Genomic DNA, 11,522 nt, shown 5'->3' on the forward strand with positions numbered 1-11,522 from the left:
GAACCACTGAGCGGATTATTACCAAACTTACTCAAAAGGATAAAGATATGTTGTAGATTAAAATTTGCACAGGGATTTACCCTGGGGCAAAGGGCGTGGTCTCAAGGTCACTTCAAAGTTGACCAAAAATTACATTTTATTTAAATGTTGATATTTTGCTTACTATAAGGACTAGGATCATCAAATCTTGTCAGTTGATGCGTCTTAGGACCTCAAATCATGTTGACTCAAAAGTAGGTCACGGTGACTTACTTTTTAAATTTTTCGGCCATTCTTTTTCAAAATGATTTAGAGGCATATTTTGAACAATTTAAGGCCTATGACCATCAAACTTAGTCAGCTGATGTATCTTGGGTCCTCGGAGTATGTCGACTAAAAAGTAGGTCACCTTGACCTACGTTTTGAATTTTATGACTAATCTTTTTCAAAACAATTAAGGTCATTAATTCTCAAATACTGAGAGGTTTAGAATCATTTAAAAATCTTGTAAGATGATGCATCTTGAGGCCATAAAACACAGTGACCTACTTTTTTTGAACTTTGCAGGCATTTGATATCAAAGCATTTTAGAGGCATAATTTGGACATTTAAGGCCCATGATCTTAAAACTTTGTAAGTTGTTGCATCTTGGGTCCTCAAAAAAACGACAACTGAAAGTAGGTCACCGTGACCTACTTTTCAATTTATATGACTATAATTGAATATTTCAGGTACTTATTAGCTTAGAATCATCAAACTTTGTCAGTTGATGCATCTTGGGTCTTCAGAGTAGGTAGACTGAAAAGTAGGTCACTGTGACCTACTTTTGAAAATTTATGGCTTTAATTAAATAACTGAAAAGTAGGTCACCGTGAACTACTTTTGAAAATTTATGACTTTAATTAAATATTTTAGGTACTAATTGACTTAGGATCATCAAACTTTGTCAGTTGATGCGTCTTGGGTCCTTAGAGTATGACAACTGAAAAGTAGGTCACAGTGACCTATTTTTGAAATTTTATGGCTGTATTTAATATTTGCGGGTATTATTTGGCTTAGAATCATCAAAATTTGTCAGTTGATGCATCTTGGGTCTTCGGAGTAGGTTGACTGAAAAGTAGGTCATCATGACTTACTTTTGAAAATTTATGACTTTGATTAAGAGGCAGTCCACCGAAAAACCAGGCAATGGGTGGCACATCGCATGTCATGGATTTTAATTATTTTTTGCATGTAGACTTATTAAAGCAAGTGTTTACACATGACAACATTAAAAAAATTTTAGTGCTCCTCTAGTCCTATTTTTGGTAAATGCTTAATTTTAAGTGCAAAAAGGTCAACATAAGGGTAAAAAAAATTACTACGTTTTTATTTTGTTTTATATGTAACAGATACTAAAAAGCTGGATGTGTCGATGAATATTATTTATAGAATAGACTCTTATCTTTTATTTTATTAATGAATAAGACTCCAATTTATACTTCTTTAGAAAAAAATTATATGGTCCAAATTTGAGTTAAGCAAGTAACTTTTTGAATTCAGTATCCAATTTTCATTACGTTATAAAACCCAATACATTACAAGGACAGATTTTTTTTCTTATGTTATTATGAATACAAAGTACAAACTTTTGAATCACTCAATAAAATCAGTGGGAACAGGTATATTGAAAGAAATAAAAGGAGTCAAATTTTTTTTTTTTTTTTTTTTTTTTTTTTTTTTTTTTTTTATAATTTTCCCAAATGAAACCGATCCCGACCGGAATTATATAAAGAAAAAAATACTATAATTGTAATGTTAAATTTGGCTCTTTTGTTGTAATATGAGTAAAAACTTACTTGATTTATTTTTTTAACATGTTATATAGGTGGCAGGTGCCTTTAGTTTGATAAATTTGTTAATTTTGCATTATTTTCGATCGGATCGGGATCGGTTTTTACTGTAAATTTAGAAACATTTCCTAAATTTGGCTCTTCATTTTAATTTATCAGAAAAATATGCTTGTCTTTTATTTCTTATCAGTCATTTAACTGTTTTTAAATGAGTGTAACCATAGATTCAAATTTATATATTATTTAAATTACTAATGTCTTTTACGTACATGAAGATTACATGTAAAACATCTGATTGAATTCTTAATAGATACTCGGTATTAAAAAAAAAGTATTTGTACATGCATTATGCAACAAATGAGAGCAGGCAGCTTTCTAGCTTTATTATTTATCTTATTTCCAAGTAAAATTTCTTTTTTATTTCCTCAGGAATTAAAGAGTAAATTCTATCAGTGGCGAAATTAAACTTGCCTAAATACAGGAAATATTTTTATGTGTACAGTCTCGACTTTATCCAAGTTTTTTCTTACCTGTCATCTGTAAAGCCTTTTCCTCTTTTACAAAATTTGATTTTATATAAATAAGAAAATAAGTTCTTTCATATATAGTATCATTATTCAAGAGCCGATAAATCGCAAGCAAAAAGCAGGGGGGGGGGGGTTGGGGGTTGGGGGGGTTCATGACATCATTATTTTTAAAAATTGGTTTCATGAACGTGAAAACATTTTAGAATTGGCCAACATAGTCACATGTTTAACCCTCTTACTGCCAGAACTGTGTCAAATTTGTGCAGTTGATACGCCAGAACTTTTGCTTACAAGTATCAAAATGCAGTGATTATTCTTTTAATGATAAGCAATAGCCTAAAGATAATTTTTGATTGTAATGATTTTACAAATTGCTTAATAACGAACACATGGACAATTCAATATTCTGTGTTAATGACGTCAGCTACCTTGTTAGTATTACGTCACAGTCATAAAAAATCCGCGTAATTTGGCAAAGGTAAAAAATTTCATAATGTAACAGAACAGACTGTTTTTTTTTTTACTTTTACGCTGTTTAAAATACTACTTATAAATGTCTTATTCAGAGGAGAGAATCAGTAGTAAAAATAAAAAGAACAATGTATTTTAATTATAAATTCAACAATATTTTATGGAAACGTTTTGCTAGGAAAATGTTATCTAAATAAGCCCCAGTCATCGCCTAGAAAAGAGGTTTTTAGACAATATAAATGCATGTTTTCTTTACAATCTATACGGTCTGGGATGCAAAAAATATAAGAATTAGGTTTATTACCATTACTTTTTTAAAATGGTTAAATTAATAACCAGGGATCGAAAACCCCCAAAACGAGAAAATATAAGTTATATACATTCACATTTTTGCTGAGAGAGGAATTTAAGATAACCACATTTTTTTTACGATTTCAAGTAAAGAAAATCAAGAAAATGTCATACACGTGACAAGATATTTAAAAAAAAAATTGCTTATAACAGAAGTAGATTTATAGGTTTAGTCGAAACCGGGGGGGGGGGGGGGGTTAGCAAACGACACACACACGCTTGTTAACAATATTTGTGTAATGGTTTGGGCAGTGGATATCGGCCTGGGTAGCTCAGTCGGTAGAGCACCTGACTAGTGATGCAGGGGTACCTGGTTCGATTCCCGGTCCAGCCATACGTTTTCTCCTTTCCTATTACAGATTTGGTGCCGTTGACCACCCTGGACTTGCAGGTGAACGTCCTGCCAGAGGCTAATAAGAACTTTTTTATTTTCGGAACATTCAGTTATTGGGAAAATTGTTTCATGTAAAGGTGCATATGGAGTTTATCTATTTTATGGCCGTAGGAACCGGAAGGGGAGGCATGAGGGGACCGTAACCCCCCCCCCCCCATAATTTTTGCCGATATATGCATTAAACTGTGTAAAACATAGTAAGTATACACTCTACTTTATGCTTGGGCTCAATGATAAAATGAATAACGTCTGCATGATAACTTTTAGCTTGACGAGGAGTTTCTATTTGAAAGTCCTCCCATGAAAATATTTGGTTGTGCCCCCCCCCCCCAAAAAAAAAAACAAACAAACAAACAAACTGAAATTGCTTTGTATAGATTTTAAACTGAAATGCTCGGCAATAAATAAATTAAAAATTCAACCAAAAATTTTAAGGATTTAAGATTCATGTACTGTACTATGATGCTATGATATGAAAATAGATCTATTTAGGCAAGTGGTTTACGATGGGCTTAATTTTAAATCTACATGATTGTAAAATTTTGCTAATATTATTCTGTTCAAAATTGCTAGCATATTTTAAGCAGGGTAAATCGAAATCCAAAAGCACCTCTAAAGAATAAATTAATGTATAAATAATTACGGAAACAAATGGAATTAAAGAAACACGCAGCTTACGCGTATTTGCTGTACACAACATTTCCTCAAATTAATCGTTTGTTAGATCTATATTGCTTTGAAATTTCAAAATTATTGTAAAAGTAAATAATGTATCATTATCAATATAAAGAAGAAACGCAAGTTATTCCAATAATATTTCATTTTCTCTTATACTAGTAGTTACTTATTGGTAAGACCTACCTGTAATATATAAGTATGCATTACGTATATGTATACCTTTGTAGTGCAGAACAAATAATAGTCAAAGTGAAGGATCGAAAATGAACAATGATTTTCAGACGAGGCGCAAGAAGGAGCCCCCCCCCCCCCCCTCCAACACTCTTTAGCTGTCAATTTAGTATTGTAATAATCCTAAATGAAAGGCCAATGTCGACCTTCCTACTTTTGGTGAATGTTCGTACTCTCCGACGTTATTGCATTAAAAAAAGTTGAAATTTCCAGCCTCATCCAGATTTTTTTTTGGGGGGGGGGGTGTTCTTTTTAATGGTAAAACGATCTGTTTCAGAGAAAACTGTAGCAGAACAAATCCAATTAATGAAAGCCGTTTTTATTAAGAGAAAAAGCTAATTTGAAACTCTTCCAACCGAATTTTAACAAGTGGAACTTGGGTAGCTAAAAATTTTAATCTTTATAATTTAATTTACTATCATGAAGTGTAAAAAAAATATGACTTCGCCTCAAAAATGCCTTTAACCTGTACAAGTGTTGTCATGTCATGAATTTACAGGGTGGTAGTTGTCAAGTTGTATTTTTTTTTTTTTTTTTTTTTTTTTTTTTTTTTTGGTATTTGCTGCCACTCGGTGAATTCAACATTTACAACATGACAGTGTTCTATTAGTCCTCTACCGGTGAAACCGGAGGGGACTATAGGTTTCCTCTGAGTCTGTCCGTCCGTCTGTCTAGCTGTCTGTCCATCTGTCTGTCCCTCAGTCTGTTTGTCAGTCTTTCCCACTTTGTTTTCCGCACTTTTCTCCTAAACGTTTACAGATATTGAGCTGATTTTTGGTATGTGAGTGTATCTTAATGAGTTACAGATCAGATTTGCATTTCGTTCCTCTTCAATGATTTTTGACGGAATTACGACTCTTAAATTTCTAATTGTTTTCCGCAATTTTTTTCTAAACGCTTGCAGATATCGAGCTGATTTTTGGTATGTAACTTTACCTTCATTAGTTGTAGATCAGGTTTGCATTTCATTCCGCTTCAATAATTTTTGACGGAATTATGGCATTTTCAATTTTAACGGGAACCAGATTACACATGCGGGTAGGGACTAGTATTGCTAATGCAATACTCTAAGAATGCTTGTTTCAGTGGCATAGCTGGGTAAAGATAATGTGGATGCTTTTCTGACTCTTGTTGAAAGCAAAGGTGTCTGGAGCAGCATTAACACCCCCAACCTCCAGCGGGTAGGGGGAGGGGGCTGAACAAAAATTGACAACATTTAGGATTGTAAGATTGTGTCCCCTCGGAATGTGCAGTGTGTGGATAATGCAAAATCTTGAATCTATCTTTGAATACTGAAACAAATTTAAAATACATACTCTCTTCAAAAGATTTTGGGTTTTTTTTTTTTTTTTATTTCTTTTTTTTTTTCCTTTTTAAAGGGGAGGTGGTGTTCATGTACATGCTTTGACGTGCGCGCTTACATACATGTATAGTAGCTAATCCACTGTAATTTATAAAAACCTGGAAATATTTATCCCGCGAACATTTTCTTTATTTTGTACAATTACTACTAAAGAAATTTACAGAGGTATGCATGCACATAGTACGAACGCTTTCTGTTACTCATAAATATATTGGAGCTAAAGAAATCAGAAGTGTTCCACAGAAACGGATTCATCAATATGTAACCATATATAAGGTTGGTGCTGGCGAAAAAGTATTTTTTTTCTTCATGATAATCAATAATTTATTAAAGATGCACTATTTCAAAACATAAACTGTTTGCCTTCTTCTTCTTTTTTTTTTAAATGATGTCCATAGGTCCTATGATCCACTTGTAGTACTCCTGATATAATTGTCTAATATTCCCATTCCTTTTTTTTCCTTGATTTTTTGCTTCCGACGCAAGGATTTAGAGTAGTTTTTTTTTTTTTTTTTTTTTTTTTTTTTTTTTTTTTTTTTTTTTTTACAAAATAGATATAAACGTTTTCTGACTTATTTCTAATCAGGTAAATATATTCATAATCTAATTCCCCTGTATATATTCTGGCCTCAAGATCATTAAGCAATCCTAGACTTAATTCAACATTTCAGTCGGGCATGAAACATGTTATATTATTCATTATATTTATTAAATTAACTTTTGAAAACTAAAAACTAACATTCCCAGGGGATTGGGGCATGGTGGTGATTTTCTTGAGTCAGCTTATTTATTTCAATACCCTTGCAGGACAGAATATTTATTTCTAAGGGACAGTTTTTTAAATTTAATTCTTATTTTCTTTTTTCACCTAGAAAACTTCCCATAATTCCCAGTGGGGAAGAGATTATTAATCACATGCAAAAGTGTTTCATTCCAAATTCTGGCCCCACCCCGGATCAAATGGTCAGCCCCTTAATAACAGGGAAGCATCCTAAATTTTATTTGTGTTTCTATGGAAAAAAATAAGACAATGCTAGTTTACTGATCATACTTTGCATTTTTTATTGCTAACAAAGATTTCAAGCCTTCTCTTTAAATATTCTATGATATCTATTAAGTCATAATCGTAATTCTTTGTCATTCGTTTTATTTTATTTTGTATAGATCTCAACGTGAATATACAGTTTAAATAAAAAGGTCACTGGTTGTTTCATTTATCATGTTAATAATTTGCTCAGTCCTATGCAAAGGGTCTTGAATAGCCTGTACCTATTGTGACGTTTTTGACGTCATCAATGTGAGTTTGACGTCGTCAATGTGTCACAGTTGTAGCCTACTTCAAAATATATGCCAACGGACAAGATACAATTTTTATCAGTTGAAACAAATGAATGCTTAAGAATAAATACATAATTAATGAACTTAAATCTTGAATAGTTCAAAACTTAATATAAAATATTTTTGATGGGACATATATGACCCCTGTGGCAGCCAGTGGGTAGAGCTCATATATGACCCCTCTGGCAGTAAGAGGGTTAAACTCCATATTAAATGTGAGTGTGTGATTGTTTCAATCGCCAAATTAAAAAAATAAATAAGTAAAATAAACAAAAAAACGAAATGTTTCACTAAACCATCTTCCGTTTTAGTGCCAAATTATAGTGGGGAGTTCAGCAGTAGTTTAACTCAATAAATATATTTTTATAACTTATTTTTCAGTTTTTTTTTTTCATTTTTAATCGTACTTCGGATTGTTTATTTTGATTTGACTGCATAGATAAATATATTTAAGTTTTTACAACTATCATGAAGTAAACATCTCAACTTCGTTGAATTAAGTGTTGCGTAAATCTAAAACATTCATCATTGATTCCCAATTTTATAAGAAATGTTCATGATAAACACTTCATTAATTATTTTTACGCATATCCTAGTAAATCAGTTAAAAAAAAAATAGTTCTCAGACATGTATAAAATTACTTATCAAAACGTCATCTAGCTGAGACGCCGCCCATGTATAAAATACATTTTGATATTAAAATATTATTTAACATTTAGAATAATGCACTCTGAAGAGTAATTAAACAGAAAAAGAGAAATCATTTTTTAAAAATCTTTTTCTTTATACTTTTACGCAAAGAATTTACAAACTTCTCTGGAAACTTGTAACTATTTCATTGTGACGCAATATTAGTCAGGTATATGACGTCACTGATACATCAATGGAAACGTGGATTCAACCTGAATAATAGAGCCAATTTTAATCTAAATATTACGTCTGGAGGCGAAAATAAATTATATTTTGAAAATAAATTATTTATTTTTTTGCTTAATTATTTTCTTTAGTGTATCGATTCTAAATATTTCACTAGGATTCCGATAAAAAGGTGTTGAGCAGATTTACCGATGCCACGGGAGATAACTCTTGCATCGCAAAATTTCATAAAAACGTCCTTATATTTTGCCAGAAAACTACTATCAAAAGTGTTTTTCCCACCGATTTTATTTTTTAAACAAAAAGTTGAAATATTTCTAGATTTAGTTAAGTGTGAATTATAGTCCTGTGAAAAATGTATTAGAAATTACAGTTCTTTGTTTCTGACCTACATTCAATGGTTTATATAGGGGCATTCAAAAACACAAAACACAAGGATATTTTACTAAATAAGCAATTATCAAACAAATCTTCAATTACATTATTCCTTTTAGGCTACATTGTTATTGTTTTTAATAAAATATCAAATATTCCTGACATTCGATGTGCCGCCTATTAATACAATACTGCCTGGTTTTTCGGTGGACTGCCTCTTAAATATTTCAGGAACTAATTGGCTTAGAATCATCAAACTTTGTCAGTTGATGCATCTTGGGTCCGCAGAGTTAGTCGACTGAAAAGGAGGTCACTGTGACTTATTTTTTCAATTTATATGACTATAATTAATATTTCAGGTACTAATTGGCTTAGAATCATCAAACTTTGTCAGTTGATGCATCTTGGGTCCTCAAAGTATGTCATCTGAAAGGTAGGACACTGTGACCTACTTTTGAAATTTTATGGTTATAATTTTAAAAATATTTCAGGTACTAATTGACTTAGAATCATCAAACTTAGCTGATGCATCTTGGGTCCTCAGAGAATGACAAGTGATAAGTAGGTCACCATGACCAACTCTCAGGTACTAATTGGCATAGAATCATCTTGGGTTCTCAGAGTGTTTCATCTAAAATGTAGGTCATAATGACCTACCTTTGGAATTTCAAGGCTTTATCTAAATATACAGTATACTTGGAGGCTTCAGATAGAAGCAATAGGTTGTACAGTTTATCAGAAGAGTGATTTAAGGCCCTTGGGCCTCTTGTATCTTTCTGTTACTGAAATTTATTATTAATTTTTACACATTTAAAAACTTTCCTATCCAGAATCAAGGAAAAGTCTAGGCAAAAAAGCATCTTTGGATGAAAAGAATCAAATTCTTTCAAGGAAAGGGCTACATACCCCCCTCCCTCCCCCCCCCCCCAAAAAAAAAAAAAAACTTACCTTAGATATGGAGTAGGATTTTAAGATATATTTTTTTTAAAAAGGGAGAGAAACGGTGGATAAGTGACACTAAACCAATCATTATTAATGACGATTTCTATCTGTGACAACTTTTATTTTTCAATGGCTAAAGGAAACTCAAGTGAGTGAATCTCCTTCTTAGATCTTCTGGTTAGGGACTAGAAGAGCTTATGCATAAGTAAGGCATATATTGTCTCTCCATCTATAATTTTTTTTTCTTCTAAATTCTACTCTGCAGTTTTGGACCAATTTCAATAAGACTATACTCAGATACATGTAGATTATACCAAGATGCATAATTCTGTGATTGATTTCTCATTTGATGAACAGTGTTTCCATGGTTACTAAGAATAGAAATTTTGTAAAAATTTTCAAAATGATAACAAGTAGACTATTCTAAGATACATTTTTCTGTTTATCAGTTTTAGATTTCGATGAACAGTGTTGGCGTGGTTATTAAAAAGGAAATTTCCCAAAATTCTTCCAGAACACTACTCCAACTATAGCTATAGTCTGATTTAAAATACACAACTAGACTTAACTAAGATACATAATTCTGTGTTTGGTTTCAGATTACGGTGAAAAGTGTTGCTTTGGTTACTCAAAAAAGAAATTTCTTTGAACCTTTCAAAACACCACTTGTACAGTTTTGATCAGATTTCAATAAGATCTCATACACAAGTAGACTGTACTAAGGTACGTAAATCTATTTATTGGTTTCTGTTTTGAGGATCATTGCCATGGCTAGTGAAAATAAAAATTTCTTTGATATTTTTCCAAAAGCTACTAAGTTTTGGTCTGGTTTCAGTAAGACTTGATACAGACTATAATAAGGTACACGATTCTCTTTTAGTTATTGATTTCCATGAACGGTGATGCCATGGTTACAGGAAAACAGAAATTTTTATGAAAATGTTTCTTATCATACAGTTTTAGTCCAATTTCTTAAAAAATTAGTACACACACAACAAGACATCATTGATCTATTTTCTTTAGGACTTTGTACACAAGTAAACTACACCAAGATGCATATATTTCTCATTTAGATTGCAATGTCGACTAAAAAGGGGATAATTCAAAACACTACTCCTCTTTTTTGGTCTGAGTTTAATAAAAGCTGGTATACAAGTTAAATGAACCAAGGATTATAATTCTTATTTATTGGTGTTGCTACAAAGTTTCGAGTCTAGGAGCTCCTCCTTTATTACGATTACATACCTGTAGAGCCACAGTCTTATCAGAGACTTTTGGTTTTTACATAGTGAATGTAAAGTCAAAGACTAATGCTGCAAGTTAAAGACATAGAAAATGTCAATACTTTACTGTTGAATTCAAGTTAATTGGAAAGTTATGTCTGTTTTAGTTGGTACAATATCTTTCATTTTAAAATAGCATCGCTTTGTCAGTTAAGTAGACAAGCTCCTTGTGCACTGTAGATCCAAGTTTGGTCAAACTTTGGCCCTATGTAAGGTATTGGTCAACAAGTTGTAGCAAACATTCAGCAACCAACAACTTTCATATTAACAAGTAGTGTAGAATGAAAATAAATGCGGTACAAGTATTAGCTTTCCTAAAAAGCTTGTCTGACTTGAGCAAATTTATTTTTACGTGAAGAATCAAGAAATGTTAAATACTGTGTAATCAACATGAGTCTGCGTCATGAAATGAATTCTTTTGCTAAGAAACAAGAAAAGTTCAATTCAGTGGCATCAACATAAAATAAAACTTGACATGAATTTATTCTGTATACATTATATTACTTGTATTTTCTTTTTTCTTAGATGTAGGAACCGGGGGGGGGGGGTGCCCCCTCCAATAATTTTGCCGATTTAATTTATATACATAGCTATTTTATGATTGTGTCCCCTGAATCATGTAAATATTAACTTCTGATAACTTTTGTATGCTCTATAAGGAATTTTTCCTTGATAGTGTCCACATTAGACTGCAAATTTCTGAAAATTCTTCCAACGGGTCTGTTCATGGATACAAAGATATAACCAGTCTTTTTGAATGAAAAAGTTGCAACACATAAAAATCTAAACATCAATTGGTGAACAATTTTGATAGTTAAGAAATGTCGTACATGTATTTAAAAAAAAATAAACATAGCTAACATCTTTGCATTTAAGCAAAA

Source organism: Saccostrea echinata, unplaced genomic scaffold (assembly GCF_033153115.1).
Source record: "Saccostrea echinata isolate AGI-Se365-2 ecotype Australia unplaced genomic scaffold, CSIRO_AGI_Sech_v1 ptg000030l, whole genome shotgun sequence".
Taxonomy (NCBI): Eukaryota; Metazoa; Mollusca; class Bivalvia; order Ostreida; family Ostreidae; genus Saccostrea; species Saccostrea echinata.